This window comes from Capsicum annuum, chromosome 1 (assembly GCF_002878395.1).
Source record: "Capsicum annuum cultivar UCD-10X-F1 chromosome 1, UCD10Xv1.1, whole genome shotgun sequence".
Classification (NCBI taxonomy): Eukaryota; Viridiplantae; Streptophyta; class Magnoliopsida; order Solanales; family Solanaceae; genus Capsicum; species Capsicum annuum.
Window position 1 is genome coordinate 112,117,022 of NC_061111.1, and position 15,967 is coordinate 112,132,988.

Genomic DNA, 15,967 nt, shown 5'->3' on the forward strand with positions numbered 1-15,967 from the left:
AGATGGTACTACGTAAATAGACAAGGATATCATCGATAAAAACTATGACAAACATGTCTAGGTACTATTTGAACATATGGTTCATTAAGTCCATAAAGGCTACTGGGGTATTTAATAGCCCAAAGAACATGACTAGAAACTCAAAATGACCATAATGGGTTCTGAAAGATGACTTTGGAATATCACATTCCGTTACTCTAAGTTGATAATAGCCAGATCTAAGGTCTATCTTGGAGAAATAACTTGCACCTTGGAGTTGATCAAATAAATCATTAATTCTGGGTATAGGATATTTGTATTTTACGGTGACTTTATTCAGCTGATAATAGTCAATGCACATTCGCAAAGAACCATTTTTCTTACACATGAATAGGATAAGAGAGCCCCATGGAGAGACATTGGGTCTTACGAAACCTTTATCTAAAATATCCTTAAACTACTCTTTTAACTCCTTAAGCTCAGCTGGAGCATATAATATGGAGGAATAAAAATGGGCTGAGTATCTGGGAGAAGGTCAATACCAAATTCTATTTCCCTATCGGGTGGTACCCTAGGCAAATCTTTGGGAAAGACATCAGGAAACTCATTGACTACGCAGATAGACTAAACTATTGGAGTCTCAGAGTTAGCATCTTTGACTCGAACTAAATGATAGATATATCCTTTTGAGATCAACTTCCTAGCTTTAAGGTAGGATATGAAATGACTCTTTGGAGACACTGAATTACCTTCCCACTCAAAGACTGGCTCATTTAAAAACTAAAACTTTACCACTCGGGTGCAATAATATATAGATGCATAACAAGAATGGAGTCAATCCACACTAAGAATAAAGTTAAAGTCAACTATGTCTAACTCTATAAAATCTGCTAATATAGTCTTATGAAGGACAAAAATAGGACACTTTCTATAGATCTGTTGGGCAACAACTGAATCACCCACTGGGGTAGAAGCCAAGAAGGGCTCAGGGATATTTTCAAGACCTAATTCAAAATTTATTACAACTAATGGGTTTACATAAGAGAAATTTAACCTGGTGTCCATGTATTACCCCATATTTCCCTAGCCTAGATTAACCCTCAGTACATTGGTTATCCTAGATAAAATTTTAGGAATACTCAGTAATTTTTAGATTTAAGCCTGCTATTGCGTAGGAAATTCAATTAGCTTTCCAACAATATAAAATTTGCTGAAATCCGACAACCAGGTAAGAAGTTATGATTCAGTAATTAAACATTGTCATTCAGGACAGTAGAGCATCGCGGAATGTGTCAAAATAGCAACTATCAGTTTCCAATAGTTATCCATGATTTTGGTGCATTGCACCATAGACCTATTTCATAATTGTCAATTTCTAATGTGCCAACGCAATCCCACCGTGTCATGGTGCACTTTCAGTTCACAAACAAAGTGGCAACGCGATACCACCGCATCGCGCCACCATACAAATTCCCAACTGTTATTTTCCAGTGGCCTGGCACAATAGTGGCACGTCGCACCAGGGGTAGAAATCAAGAAAATTTCACAAAAATTTTAAGTTGCACCCAGGGTTAAAATAGTCTTTTCCCATGATTTTATCCGACCCAGATGTGGGATTTAAGCCCTAAAAATGTGTAAAATCCTTCATTATTCACTTTTCCCCGAAATCAAAAGATAATTCTCTCTCATGAAAGCAAACCCTAGCTCAAAAGAATAAAGGTCAATCTTAAGAATTTTTTCAAGAACTCATCAAATTAAGGTATGTTAGATGTTCATCCATGGATCCTTACCTTCCATGGAGCCCAAAAATCCTTTTTTCAATATACAAGATTTATTATTTATGATTTTCATGTTTGAATTAGATTGAATTCATGTTCATGATGTTGTTTGAGTTTTTCCGTGATTTATATTATAAGTTCCAAGAATTGATTCTAGTATGTGTTGAATTACATGATACTCATGATAAAGCCTTAAATTTGCAAGTTGATTGTTGTAGCCATGTTAACCCTAAGTGTTTATGATTACTTCTTATGTGTTTGATAAATTGTCTATGAGAATGAAATAATGGCATATAGCATGCTAACATATATTCCCCATTCATGTACAAGTTAATGCATTACAAGTGTTTGATGGAATGTCTTTATAAATGAATTATGACCAAGTGAACATTGTTATGTTATTTAAGATTATGCTTTTCTTTACTTTTCATGCTATCAAGTCCAGGGGGTATTTAATACCCAATAATTTAGCTATTTACCTAAAGCCAGTGTCAGTTATAGAATATTATCAGTCATGTCATTATCTGTACTACTCTCAGTCTATTACAAAACTCAGTAGAATTCAGTCAGTTATAAAACTTAGAAAAACTCAGTAATTTCAGTATCAATCCATTTCAGTTCAGTGTCTTTCAATTGGGAGTAGGATTTAGCACCGAGTAAACCCAAGAATAGGGGCTCACCTGCCAACAGAGGGTGTGATCCTTAGAAGCAATCCTTGCATTCCAGAACTACGTAGCCAGCGTAGGGTGAGACATCAAACCTTTCAATTGAGGGTTGATGAGGTGCTCTACCTACCAGTAAAGGGTACCATTGTTCTCGTTTAAAGAACCTACTAGTAGAGGCTTACTCTTCAACTTATCTTTACTCGTGGCATGGTATTGACACCTTTATAATTGGGGTTATAGATTGGTCCCCAACTCAGTTATCAGTTCAGATTTAGGGCATGTCAGTTAGATGATTACCTCCCATAATTTCAGTTTTAGTCTCAGTCTTCAAAATAGAACTCAATTCAACTCTATAGATTTAGGACTTTTAGATACAGTTACCCAGTTAACTGTAATTCAAATCATCAGTGATCACAGATTATCAGTATACTCAATTATCAGTTATCAGATTCAGTTCCAGTATTCTTAGTCATAGTAGAAACAATACGTTCAGTAGTTACAGATCTTCCATGTATGCTAATCTAGCTCTTGCATATTATTTAGTTAGTTATTGATTATGCTTATAAACATATGTATTCACCCTTACCTCATTTAGAATACCAGTACATTCCCATGTAATGACTGCATACCTATTTTTTGTGCTATGATGTTTCATATCATAGGTTCGGACGCTCAAGCTCTTGACTGTGCTTAGCCAGATTCAGCCAGCAGTAGTAAATTTAACAGTGAGTCCTTATCTATAAAGGATATGCTTTTATTTTAGTACTTTAGCTTAGTAGTATTTTGCTAGATGGATTTAGTTGGGGGATTATCCCATCAACTCCACTTTCAGACATATTCAGTTAGAGGCTTTTTCAGACTAAATTTTTAGAAAGTATTCAGTTTTGTAGATATTTTATTTTTATTAGTATTTTAGATATTTTGAACCTTATGGAATTTTAATCCATCATTCCACATTAATTTCAGTATTATTGTTCAGTGCTCACAGCAGATATCATTCATGGATTAACTTATGGTCTTTTGGAGTTACAAGCACCGTGTAGCATCCAGAGTGCAAACTCGGGGAATTACAAACTTGGTATCAAAGCCAGGTTCAATAGAGTCCTATTTAGTTTAAAAAGCTACATCACGTAGAGTCTTGTTCATGGGTGTGTAGCGCGCCACACCTATGGACAAGAGGCTATGAGATGTTTTTAGGAAAAGTTTCCCTTCCTTCAGTATTCATGTAGTGTGAGTGAGCATGAGCTAAAGTTAATATCTCAGTCTAACCCGTTTCTTCCATTCATTTATAGAACATGCCTCCCAAATGGACTAACAAAAAAAGAATTGAAAACCAGTCATCCCCTCAGCCCATTCAGGCAGATCCCTTAGATGAACATGTCTCTCATGCAGAATTCAGAGCTACAATCACTACTCTAACAAATTTAGTCGTAGCCCAGAATGAACAGCCAGGTGTTGTTCTGGCTAACCCAATGGCCAATACTACTGCAACCAGAATTCATGAATTCACCTAGATAAATCCTCATGGGATGTAAGTTAGAAGAAGATCCATAGGAGTTCCTTGAGCAGGTTCAAAATATCATAAATGTCATGGCAGTGACTTCTAGTAAGAGTTCTGAGTTAGCCACCTATCAGCTACAAGATGTAGCCCATACGTGGTTCAAGCAGTGAAAGGTAGACAGGGGTATAGATATAGAGCCCATAGAATGGGAAGAGTTTTCTACTGCCTTCCTAGATAAATTCTTTCCCTTAGAGTTGAGAGAAGCCAAAGTGTTAGAGTTTATCAATCTTAGACAAGGTAGTATGAGCATAAAAGTGTATTCCCTCAAGTTTACTCAGTTAGCCAGGTATGATCCCCCTGTAGTTGTAGATAATAGGTCCAGAATGAGAAAGTTCATATCTGGGTGTCAAATAGTGTAGTTAAGGAGTGTAGAACAACGATGTTGATTAAATAGATAGACATATCTAGGTTTATGATTCATGGTCAATAGATTGAGGAGCAAAAGCTTAAGAAAAATGAGAGAGAGAATAAGAGGGCTAGAATAGGTAGCTTTACTTTCAGTCAGTCTAAGTCAAAAGGAGGTAACCATTCCTAATTTTTTCCAAAGTCTTTAGTCCCAAATCTGTCCTTAGCTAGTGAACCGATGACCTAGGATAGCATAAGCAATGGTCGTAAAAATTCATTTTAAGAAGAGTACGGTAAGAATCATAAGGGTGTGTGCAGAGATGGCAGTGATATTTGTTTCAGGTGTGGCAAGCCAGGAAACAGAATCAAAGATTGTCCTCAGTTAGGTTCTCAAGGTCAGTATAGTCATCCTTCAGCTCAGTCAGGTAACCTAAATCAGCAAGGTGCCACTTCAAGTGCCACCAGTGGGCAATGCCTAAATAGGTTTTACGCACTTCAGTCTAGAAAAGACCAGGAAATCTCTCCTGATGTGGTCCCTGGTATGTTATAGATCTCTCATTTAGATATTTATTCCTCAGTTTTGGATCCTAGATATTCAGCCATGATTTAGTTCATAGGTGCGTCGTGCATCATCTCATGCTTTTCCTTAGTATCTCAACCAAGTCAGCATTCTCAAGGGACATAGTGTCCCAAGTTATAATCATGCTGTAGTTGTGCGTGTCTAGTTCAGTAAGTAAACTCAGTCTTCCCGTACTCTTTTTGCTTAAATAGCCACATTCGAGGATAAATTTCCCAAGGGGGTGATATTGTAATACCCCGTATTCCCCTAGCCTAGATTAACCCTCAGTACATAGGTTATCCTGGATAAAATTTTAGTAATTCTTAGTAATTTTCATATTTGAGCATTCCATTGCGTAGGAAATTAATTAGCTTTCCAATGATATAAATTTGCCAAAATTCGACAATCGGGTAAGAAGTTGTGGTGATTTTATGTTTCAGTCATTAAACATCATTATTCAAGCCAGTAGCGCATCACGGAGTGTGTTGCTCAATTATATTGGCACGTCGCACCATAGACCCAGTTCATAATTATCAATTTACAGTGTGCCAACGCGATACCACCGTATCGCACCACCATGCAAATTGCCAGTTGTCATTTTCCAATTTTCTGGCGCGATAGTGGCGCTTCGCGGTAGGGGTCCAAATCAGGAAAATTTCACAAAAATGATAAGTTGCCCCCAAGGTTAAAATAGTCATTTCCCATGATTTTATTCTGCCCAGATGTAGGATTTAATCCCTAAAAACGTGTAAAACCCTTCATTATTCACTTTTCTCCAAAATCAAAAGATAATTCTCTTTCAAGAAAGCAAACCCTTGCTCTCAAGAATCAAGGTCAATCTGAAGAATTTCTCAAAGAACTCATCAAATTAAGGTATGTAAGATATTCATCCATGGATCCTTACCTTCCATGTAGCCCAATAATTGTTTTTCAATATTCAAGATTTATGATTTATGATTTATGATTTCCATATATAAATTAGATTGAATTCATGTTCATGATGTTTTTTGAGTTTTAATCCATGATTTAGATTAAAAGTTCAAAGAATTTATTCTAGCAAGTGTTGAATTACATGATACTCATGATAAAGCCTTAAATTTGCAAGTTGATTGTTGTACCCATGTTAACCCTAAGTGTTTATGATTTAATGAACCAAGTATGCTTCTTATGTGTTTGATAAATTATCTATTAGAATGAAATAATGACATATAGCATGCTAACATGTATTTTTCATTCATGTACAAGTTAATGCATTACAAGTGTTTGATGGAATGTCTCTATGAATGAATTATGATCAAGTGAACATTGTTATGTTATTTAAGATTATGTTTTTCTTTACTTTTCAAGCTATTGAGTCATGGGGGTACTTAATACCCGAAAATTTAGCTATTTACCTAGAGCCAGTGTTAGTTACAGAATATTATTAGTCATGTCACAATCAGTAGTACTCTCAGTCCATTACAAAACTTAGTAGAATTTGGTCAGTTATAGAACTTAGGAAAACTCAGTAATCTTAGTATCTGTCCAGTTCAATTTAGTATAACAGTTCAGTTTCTTTTAGTTGGGAGTTAAATTTTGCATCGAGTGAACCAAATGATGGGGGCTCACCTACCAATAGAGGGTTTGATCCTTTAAAGAAATCCTTGCATTTTAAAACTACGTAGCTAGCGTAGGGTGATACATCAAACCTTCTAGTTAAGGGTTGATGAGATGCTCTACCTGCCAGTAAAGTGTACCACTTTTCTCATTTAGGGAACCTACCAGTGGAGGGTTACTCTTCATCTTGTCTTTACCCATGGCACGGTATTGACACCCTTCTAATTGGTGTTATAGATTGGACCCCAGCTCTGGTATCAGTTAAGATTTGGGGCATGTCAGTTAGATTATTACCTCCCATAGTTTCAGTTTTGGTCTCAGTCTTCATAGTAGAATCAGTTCAGTTCTATAGAATCAGGACTGTCAAATACAGTCACCCAGTTAACAATAAATAAGATCATCAGTGATCCCAGATTATCAGTTTACTCAGTTCTCATATTCAAATCTAGTATACTTAATCACAGTAGGCACAATATGTTCAAATGTTACAGATCTTCCATGTATGCTAATCCAGCTCTTGCATATCATTTAGTTATTTATTGATCAAGCATATAAACCCATGCATTCAGCCTTACCTTATTTTTCATACCATTTTATTCCCATGTACTGATCATATACCCATTTCTTACGCTATGATATTTTATATCATAGGTTCGAACGCTTAGGTTCTTGATCACGCTTAGCCAGATTTAGCTAGCAGTAGTAGATTTAGTAGTAAGTCCTCATCTATTGAGGATATGCTTTTATTTTAGTACTTTAGCTTAGCAGTATTTTAGTAGATGGAGTTAGTTGGGGGATTGTCCCATCAACTCTACTTTCAGACAGATTCAGTTAAAGGCTTTTTTAGACTAGATTTTCAAAAAGTATGCAGTTTAGCAGATGTTATATTTTTATCAGTATTTTAGGTATTTTGAACCTTATGGCATTTTAATCCATTATTCCATATTAATTTCAGTATTATTGTTCAGTGCTCACAACAAATATCATTCATGGGTTAACTTGTGGTCTTTCAGGGTCGCAAGCACCGTGTAGAATCCAGGGTGCAGATTCGAGGTGTTATAGTCCAATAATACATAAACATCAAGATAAAAGACATGAAGCATTCCTATAACAACATCTATGGAGCTCTCCTACTCCTAACGGGATGGTAATGCATAGAACCAATTTTGGCACTGACCGCCATCGGTACTAGATGAGGCGCCCTGGGGAGGGATTGGGCAACCTATAGGAGCTGGTGCACTAGTAGCCTGAGTCTGGGGATGAACATCCCTGCTTCCTTACTTATCATACAGACATTCCTTGATACCATTGCCCAACTGACTATATCTAAAGAAACCTTTCTGACCCAACAAGCACTCACCAGGTTAATTCTTACTATATCTAGCACATGAAAAATAACTAGGCCTTTCACCTATACAATTTTGGGATCTGGACATAGAAGTCTTACCCCACTATTCCTGTTTAGTTCTAGGTATGGGGGTACTAGCTGATGATGGTGTTGGCAAAGGCAGATGACTCTTAAATTGTGAATAATTTTCCTCTGCAGTCCTTGACTGACCATACTCAAATTGCACAGTTCTTGCCTTCTTATTACTTCTATCTCTTCCCTTAAACTTTTCTACCTCAATCTTGGCTTCCCATAACTCATGCAGAAAAAACCTATCTAGAAAAGCGTCCTAATATACCTGCCAACATATGAGAGATATATTTTCACCCTTACCTTTCTTTCGTAGAACAACCCAATCATAAACAACATCATTCAGCCTATAAGAAACTAATTCCACACTCTTCTCTTTAGTAACATACATAACTTGGGTGATGTTTTTCACCTTATCAAAATACAACTATAAGTTCTCACCTACTTTTTACCCAAAGAATTTAGGAGGATTTAATCTCACGAAGTCCCAAAGTCTGGGAACAGCTAAATCACCATCTTGCTAATGCAAAACTGTAGCCTGATTATTGGCCTGAACATTAGTAGTCACAGCTTGAGCTAACACCTGAAAGGCTGCCCAAAATTTAACATGAGAGACATTCTCATTCAGAGAATCAACAGGCTGGGGTGGCTTGTTATCATTCCTAAGGGCATTAGCTCTTTAAAGAGGCATATTTTTTCATGAAAGAGTATGAGATAATAGTTGATATAGATAGTTGTAAGCATGATGGATTATGAAAGAAAGAGATGATTTCCTAAAAAGTCTCGTAGCCTCTTGCTCATAAATATGGCGTGCTTCATACCCATGATCAAGAATCTACATAACATGGCTTGTCTAACTCCCTAGGACTCTCTAAACCTTTGGCTCTAATACTAAGTTTGTAACACCTCAAAACCTGGTCCTAAGATGTCACACAGTGCTCAAAACTATGAGTAGTCTGAAGCTAACCCTATAAGCCTGCTACTAAGTATATAACTTATATTAAAGCAATTTAATTAGATAGAAATGCTAAAATACTAAATATTATCAAAATTGTCTGAGATTAACTGAATATACTATCTGGATAACCAATACTAAAAGTCTGAATATAATAGCTAGTAGTCCGACAAGCCTCTACTACTAAGAAATTAGAGAGTCATTGGTACAAACCCCCAACTGACTCAGACAAAACTGAAAGTAACCACTCACTTATTTTGAAAGCTGGAAATTTGGACGAAGTGGCCCTCGAATCATGAGGACTCACCAACTATTGAGATATAGATAGAGTTTCCCCAAATCACTCACATTGCTAAGATTGAGCCCTTAAACCAACATTATGTAACAACATATCGCATAAACGTATATATGGATTAGTACTTTGAGGATGTGCTGAGTATATGAGGGTGAATGTATAAGTAAAGTAATATCTCAATATTATTAATAATTCATAGAATATGAAAACTGTATATAATTACTCACATCGCTGAAACGACCGAAAGTTAAAAATCATAAATCTTGAATAATAAACCATACTGCATAAATTTGGTGAGTTATCACATTTAAAGTCTAAAAGATGAACTATTATCTTTCATTCTTTTATATTAAACTGTAGGGAAATTCTTTCCAAAGATGTTGTATTATTATTACTAGTAGGGAGATACCAAAAGTTTTTATTTACTTTTACTAGCAGGGAATTCTTTGAAAAACTATTCTGTAAAGTTTTAAGCTATAGGGAGGTTCTTCTAACTGACATACACTATGTGAGCTATCATAGTGTCGAACATCTCATTCCTCTAAGGGGAAAACCTCACATTAGGGAGAGGTGTCATACTCTTGCCAAGGATTATAACCCGAGATAAGTGATCCATCTATAACTATCATCCATATAGAAATAGGAATACTGAATCTGTACCTATGTCGGATCGAAGTTCTATGAAAGTAGAATGCACTAAACCCATACTTTCCGCTCAGTGCTAAATACTACTCCCTTTAATTTGTATGCTCATTCTGTAGGAAATCCACTTTTAAAAGTTCTAATATTTCATACTTAGAGCTAACTATGTATCTGTTCATTCAAAACTGAATTTAAGTTGTAAAGTGGATTTCATATCTTAGCTAAAGATCAAAAGATAAAATATTTAATCAAAGTTGTCTATAAACATATCATAAGATGCTTAAAAGCATAATTATTCTTGAAATAGCAATATTCAACTAGGGTTTGATAACCCATATATCAATTTCATGTTAAATCATCATAAAGTTCATGCTTGATGATGAAAATATTCATAATTCAACTCAAAATATGGAAAATATGGTCATACAACTAAATTTATGAAAGTAGAGATGTAATTCATCATCCAAATCACTTGAAATTTTAAAATCTTCAATTAACAATAAATGGGTATGAACTCTAACTTGAAATTCATGTAAAATTATGTGAATTTATAATTAAAACTAAATTTGTGCACAAGGATAAAAGATTTATCCTTGTTCAAAACCCAACATACCTTAATTGATGAAATTGAATAAAAAGATTGATCTTGAATTCCTAATTGTGCTTTTGTAGATGACCTCTTGAAGTTCTTGAATTGGGAAACTTTAATTTTGAGCTATCTTAGAAAAATAATGGAGGAAATTGGATTTCTTTGAGATTAAGTTTGAGCTCTAGGGTTTTCTTGGTGAGTAATTTGATGAAAAGTGAGCATAGAATGCTTAGAATAGGATTAATATTGTGTTTTACATGATTTGGAGGTTTGGAAAAAGACCAAACTACCCCTTAAAAATAATTTCGTAAACTAAAAATTCTGATTTGGCCACCCACTGTGATGCGCCACTATCGCGGTGTCTTTCTAGAAATTGACAATTGGGAACTTGAAAATCAACGCAATGTAGAGCTATTGCGATAAGCTACTATAATGTCATTTAGTCCATCACCGCGATGCGCCACCATCGTGGTGAGCCACTGAATTTTGAGAATTAGGAAATGGGACTTCACTGCAATGTGGACCAATCATGGTGGTCCACTGGAATTTGAAAAACTTCATTTTACATGCTTTCTATTTTGAGACATTATCTCTAATAAAAATGCCATAACTTCTCAACCGAGTATTTAATTGATGCGAAATTGGTATCATTAGAAAGCTGAGTCAATTTTATACACATTGGTGGGTCTAGAGCTTGAAAATTCTACATCTACCAAGAGTGATTCATTTTTTTGAAGCTAATCCTTGACATTCTAGAAGATCAATTTTGCTAGAAAAAGTACGGGGTATTATATTTTGGTTCTTATAGTATGGCTAATGCTCCTTATTTGAAGCCTTTAGGTAACTGTCTTTTTAGTCATGATAGTGGGTTTAGGTCATAGGGTGCCTAATCTCAGGATGGTGGGGCTTAGTCCACTCCATCATATTAATCCTTGTAGATTCTAAGGAAAGGTGTACCGTGGGCTTTGTGAAAAAGGGAGGAACTTGTGTTTTAAAAGTGGTAAAACTGGTCATCTGCAAAGGGATTGTCTTTCTAAAGTTGATTCAAGGTAAAATAAGATTCCTGTTGCCACTTTATCAACTCTTGAACAAAAGAGAGATATTTATACTTATGGAACCAACACTAGCCAAAATTGCTTGTATGCTCTTGCTACCCACAAAGACTCTGAGGCATCCCCAAGTATTGTCACTAGTTACGACTCTTTTCTTATGGTGTATTGCTTGCTTAATCTAGTGTCTACTCGTTCTTCTATGACCCTATTTATGTCTATGTAATTTAATTTTGGTCCCAAGTATTTCTCTAATCCATTTTTTATTTCTTCCCCAGTGGGTGACTTAGTGGTTGTAATAAAAGTATATAGGGGTTATATGGTATTTGTTGGTAGTAGAGAAACTCTAGTAGATCTGATAGAGTTAGACATGGTTGATTTTAATATAATATTAGTGATGGACTGGTTATATTCATGCTCTGCCTCCATAGATTGTCGGACCCTAAGGTCATGTTTAAGTTCCTAAATGAGCCAATCATTGAGTGGAAAGGGGGTTCTCTAGTGCCAAAGGAAAGGTTCATATCATATTTTAGAGCTTACAAGTTCATTTCCAAGGGTTGTTTGTATCATTTGGTATAGTTTAAAGATTCTAAATTGAAGGGTCCATTGCAATTCCTTCCCATGGTTACTGAATTTCCCAAGGTTTTTCTTGATGATCTTCCTAGTATCCCTCACGATTCGGAGATTGATTTGGGGATTGACCTTGTTATGAACATTCATCCTTTCTCTTTCAGTCCTTATATAATGGCTCTGGCTTAGTTGAAGAAGATTAAGGAGCAACTGAAAGACCTCCTTGATAAGGTTTTTATCCATCCTAGTGTGTTTCCATGTGGTGATCCTTTTTGTTTATGCATAAGAAGGATGGCTCTCTTCAAATATGCATCGATTAACATCAGTTGAATAAGGTTATGTGAAGAATAAGTATCCTCTTCCTTGAATTGATGATTTATTTGACCAATTTTAAGGTTCTAGATGTTTCTCTAAGATTGATCTCAGGTCCAATTATTATCATCTAAAGATTAGGGAGGTAGATATCCCTAAGACTGCCTTCTGAGCCCGTTATGGTCATTATGAGTTCTTCGTCATGTCTATTGGTTTTACTAATAACCCGTGGCATTTATGGACTTGATGAATAGGGTTTTTTATTAGTTTCTAGATTTGTTTATTATCGTGTTTATAGATGGCATTCTAGTGTATTCTAAGAGTAAGGTGGATCATGCAGATCATTTCCGCATTATGTTGCAAACCTTGAAAGATTAGCATTTGTATGCTAAGTTTTTGCTATGTGAGTGTTGATTAAATGTTGTTACTTTTCTGGGTCATGTCATATCTAGTGAAGGGATCATGATGGTTCCGTAGAAAGTTGCAGTGGTTAAGAAATGGCCTAGGCCCATGACTCCAACCGATATTCAGAGCTTTTTTGTTTTAGCTAGCTACTATAGGATATTTGTGGAGTATTTCTTAACTATAGCTGGCCCGTTTACTATGTTGACCCAGAAAAAGGTGAAGTTTTTATGGTCTGACGCTTGTGGGGGTAGTTTAAAAAAGATGAAAGATAAGTTAACTTTACCTCCAATTTTGACTCTACCTGAAGGCCCTGATGGTTTTGTTGTCTATTATGATACATCTCATGTGGCACATGGTTTTGTGTTGATGCAGCATGGCAGGGTGGTGGCCTATGCTTCTAGTTAGTTGAAAGTTCATGAGAAGAATTACCTGACTCATGACTTGGAGTTATTGGTTATGGTGTTTGCATTGAAGATCTGGTGTCACTATTTGTGTGGAGTCCATGTAGATATCTTTTCTGATCATAAGAGACTACAATATATGTTCACCCAAAAGGAGTTGAATATCTGGCAAAGGAAGTGGCTTGAGTTGCTGAAATATTACGACATGAGTCTCCACTAACACCTAGGTAAAGCTAATATGGTTGTTGATGCTCTTAGCAGGTTACCCATAGGGAGTCTAGCTCATGTGGATGAGGATAAGGGGGGGCGGTGAAAGGTATTCACTATTTGGCTAATCTTGGAGTTCGTCTCTTGGACTCTGAGGATGGTGGTGTGCTTGTGCAAAAAGTGGTGAAGTCATCCTTTACTGCTGAAATAAAGGAGAAACAAGTACTAGATCTTGTCTTAATAAATATTAAGGGATATTTGGGCAACAAAAGATTGTATCTTTTGAGATCAGTGGTGATGGTACCTTAAGGTACCAAGGCAACTTAAGTGTTCTCGGTGTAGGTGGGTTGTGAGAGAGGATCATGGCTGAGGCTCATGAGTTATGTTATGTCATTCGTCTTGGTTTAACAAAGATGTACCATGAACTTAAGGAGATTTTTTGGTTGAACAATATGTAGCGTGTTGTGGCTAGTTTTGTGGCTAAATACATGGTATGTCAACAAGTAAAGGTTGAGCACTTGAGGCTCGGTAGGTTGACTCAAGAGATTGAGTTGCCTGTGTGGAAGTAGGAAGTGATTAATATGGGTTTCGTTATCGGTCTTCCTCGGTCTCGAAATTAGTTTGATTCTACTTGGGTCATCGTGGATAGGATGACCAAGTCAACTCACTTCTTGCCAGTAAGGATAATTATCCAACAGAGAATTATGTGAAGTTGTTCCTTTAAGAGATTATGAAGTTGCATGGGGTGCCTATTTCTATCATGTGAGATTGTCGTGCTCAATTCTCATCACATTTTTGGTATTGATTTTAGAGAGGTTTAGGAACTAAGGTGAGCCTTAGTACTACTTTCCATCCATAGTCGAAAGGTCAAGCCGATAGGACTATTCAGACACTGGAAGATATGCTTCATCTTGAATGATTGACAATGGTGTTAGTTGGGTTATCATTTGCCTCTTATAGAGTTTACGTATAATAATAGCTATCACTCTATAATTGGGATATATCTATTTGAGGTGTTGTATGGTAGGAGGTGTAGATCTCCTATTGGGTGTTTTGAGGTTCTTAAAGAGGAGATGTTTGGCCTAGATTTTGTTTACCAACCAATAGAGAAGGTGAAGGTGATTCGAGATAGACTTAAAGCTATCCAAAGATACTAAAAATCCTACGTGGATATGAGGCGTAGGGAGTTAGAGTTTGATGTTGGCGATCAGGTATTTTTAAGGTATCTCCCATGAAGTGACTAATGCATTTTGGGAAGAAGAAAAGCTCAGTACTTAGTATATTGGTCTGTACTTGGTCTTGAAGAGGGTTGGTAATATTGCGTTTGAGTTAGAGACTCCACCTAGTTTGAGATCCATTTACCCAATGTTCCATATGTCAATTTTGAGGAAATGTATGTGTGATCCATTGTGGATTGTGCCTATATAGGATATTGGTATTTTGGATTTCCTATCTTATGAGGAAGTCCTTATTGAAATTTTTGATAGTCAAGTTCATTGATTGCGGATGGTGAATGTAGCTTCGATGAAGGTTCTATGGAGAAACCACAAGGTTGAAAAGGCTACTTAGGAAGCCGAAGAGAGCATGAAGTCTAAGTATCCATTCTTGTTTTCCACTTTTGAAAATCATGCATACGGTATGTGTTATTCTTAATATTTTTGTTTTATGACCTTGTTAAAGAAAAGATTGATTTCCTTGTCATATTTGTGTTCTAACATGATTACTGGTAAAAGTAGAGGTATATGGAGTCCAATCGTACTTGTGTTGCCTTGTCCCATCATTCAAGAATGAATGATCCAAAAAGAGGGGGGGAATTGAAACACCCAGGATTTTTGGCCCTTTCAAATTCTTATGCTTTGGGCTTACTACCTTGGTCACCACTCTTGGTGACGAGTTATGAGATATCGTTAAGGGTCGTAACACCCTGATTGTAATCAAATAAAAACTTAGTTTCAAAGATTTTCTATGAGTATGAGTGGCACCCTATAAACCATGAGGATATGTTATGTGTCTAGATTCAAATTATAGGATATCTAGTGCTCAATTCTTTTAGGCCCTGTGTTGGTAACGACTAGACCTTATGAGTCGTAAGATCTCCTTACAAGTGGGTTGGTGTAGTCCTAAGGTGGGCAGTGAATAGGGGCCCTAGTTGCTGTCTTGGTTACGACTCATGGTGATGAGTCATAAAGTGTGGGTACGAGTCAAGGGGATGACTCATAACCAAAGGCGGGTTTTTTTCCAGCTTTTAAGTTGAGAGCTTTTTGGACATTTCCCCTCTTGTTCAAATTAAAACCAATATTTTATAACTTTCTTAGAGCATCATTAGCTATCATAAACCCATTAAACAACTTATCAGAACACTCCCAAATCCTCAAGGTCAAGAACACTTAAGGTTTTTATCAAGCTAATCAATTTTGGTTTTCAATGGCGATTTCTCTTTGTACTTTTTGGTGACTAAGGAATATTACTAAGATGCCCCAGACTTTGGACTTTGAAAACTTCTCAAGCTTTAGGATATCTGCCCTTCTTATGAATCACCATATCAGTCGTATGGTGTGGTTACGTGTCTAGGGACCCAAGTCGTAACCAAACCAGTCTGTTCTTGGCCAAGTTCTATCCTACTTATGAGAGACACCTCACGA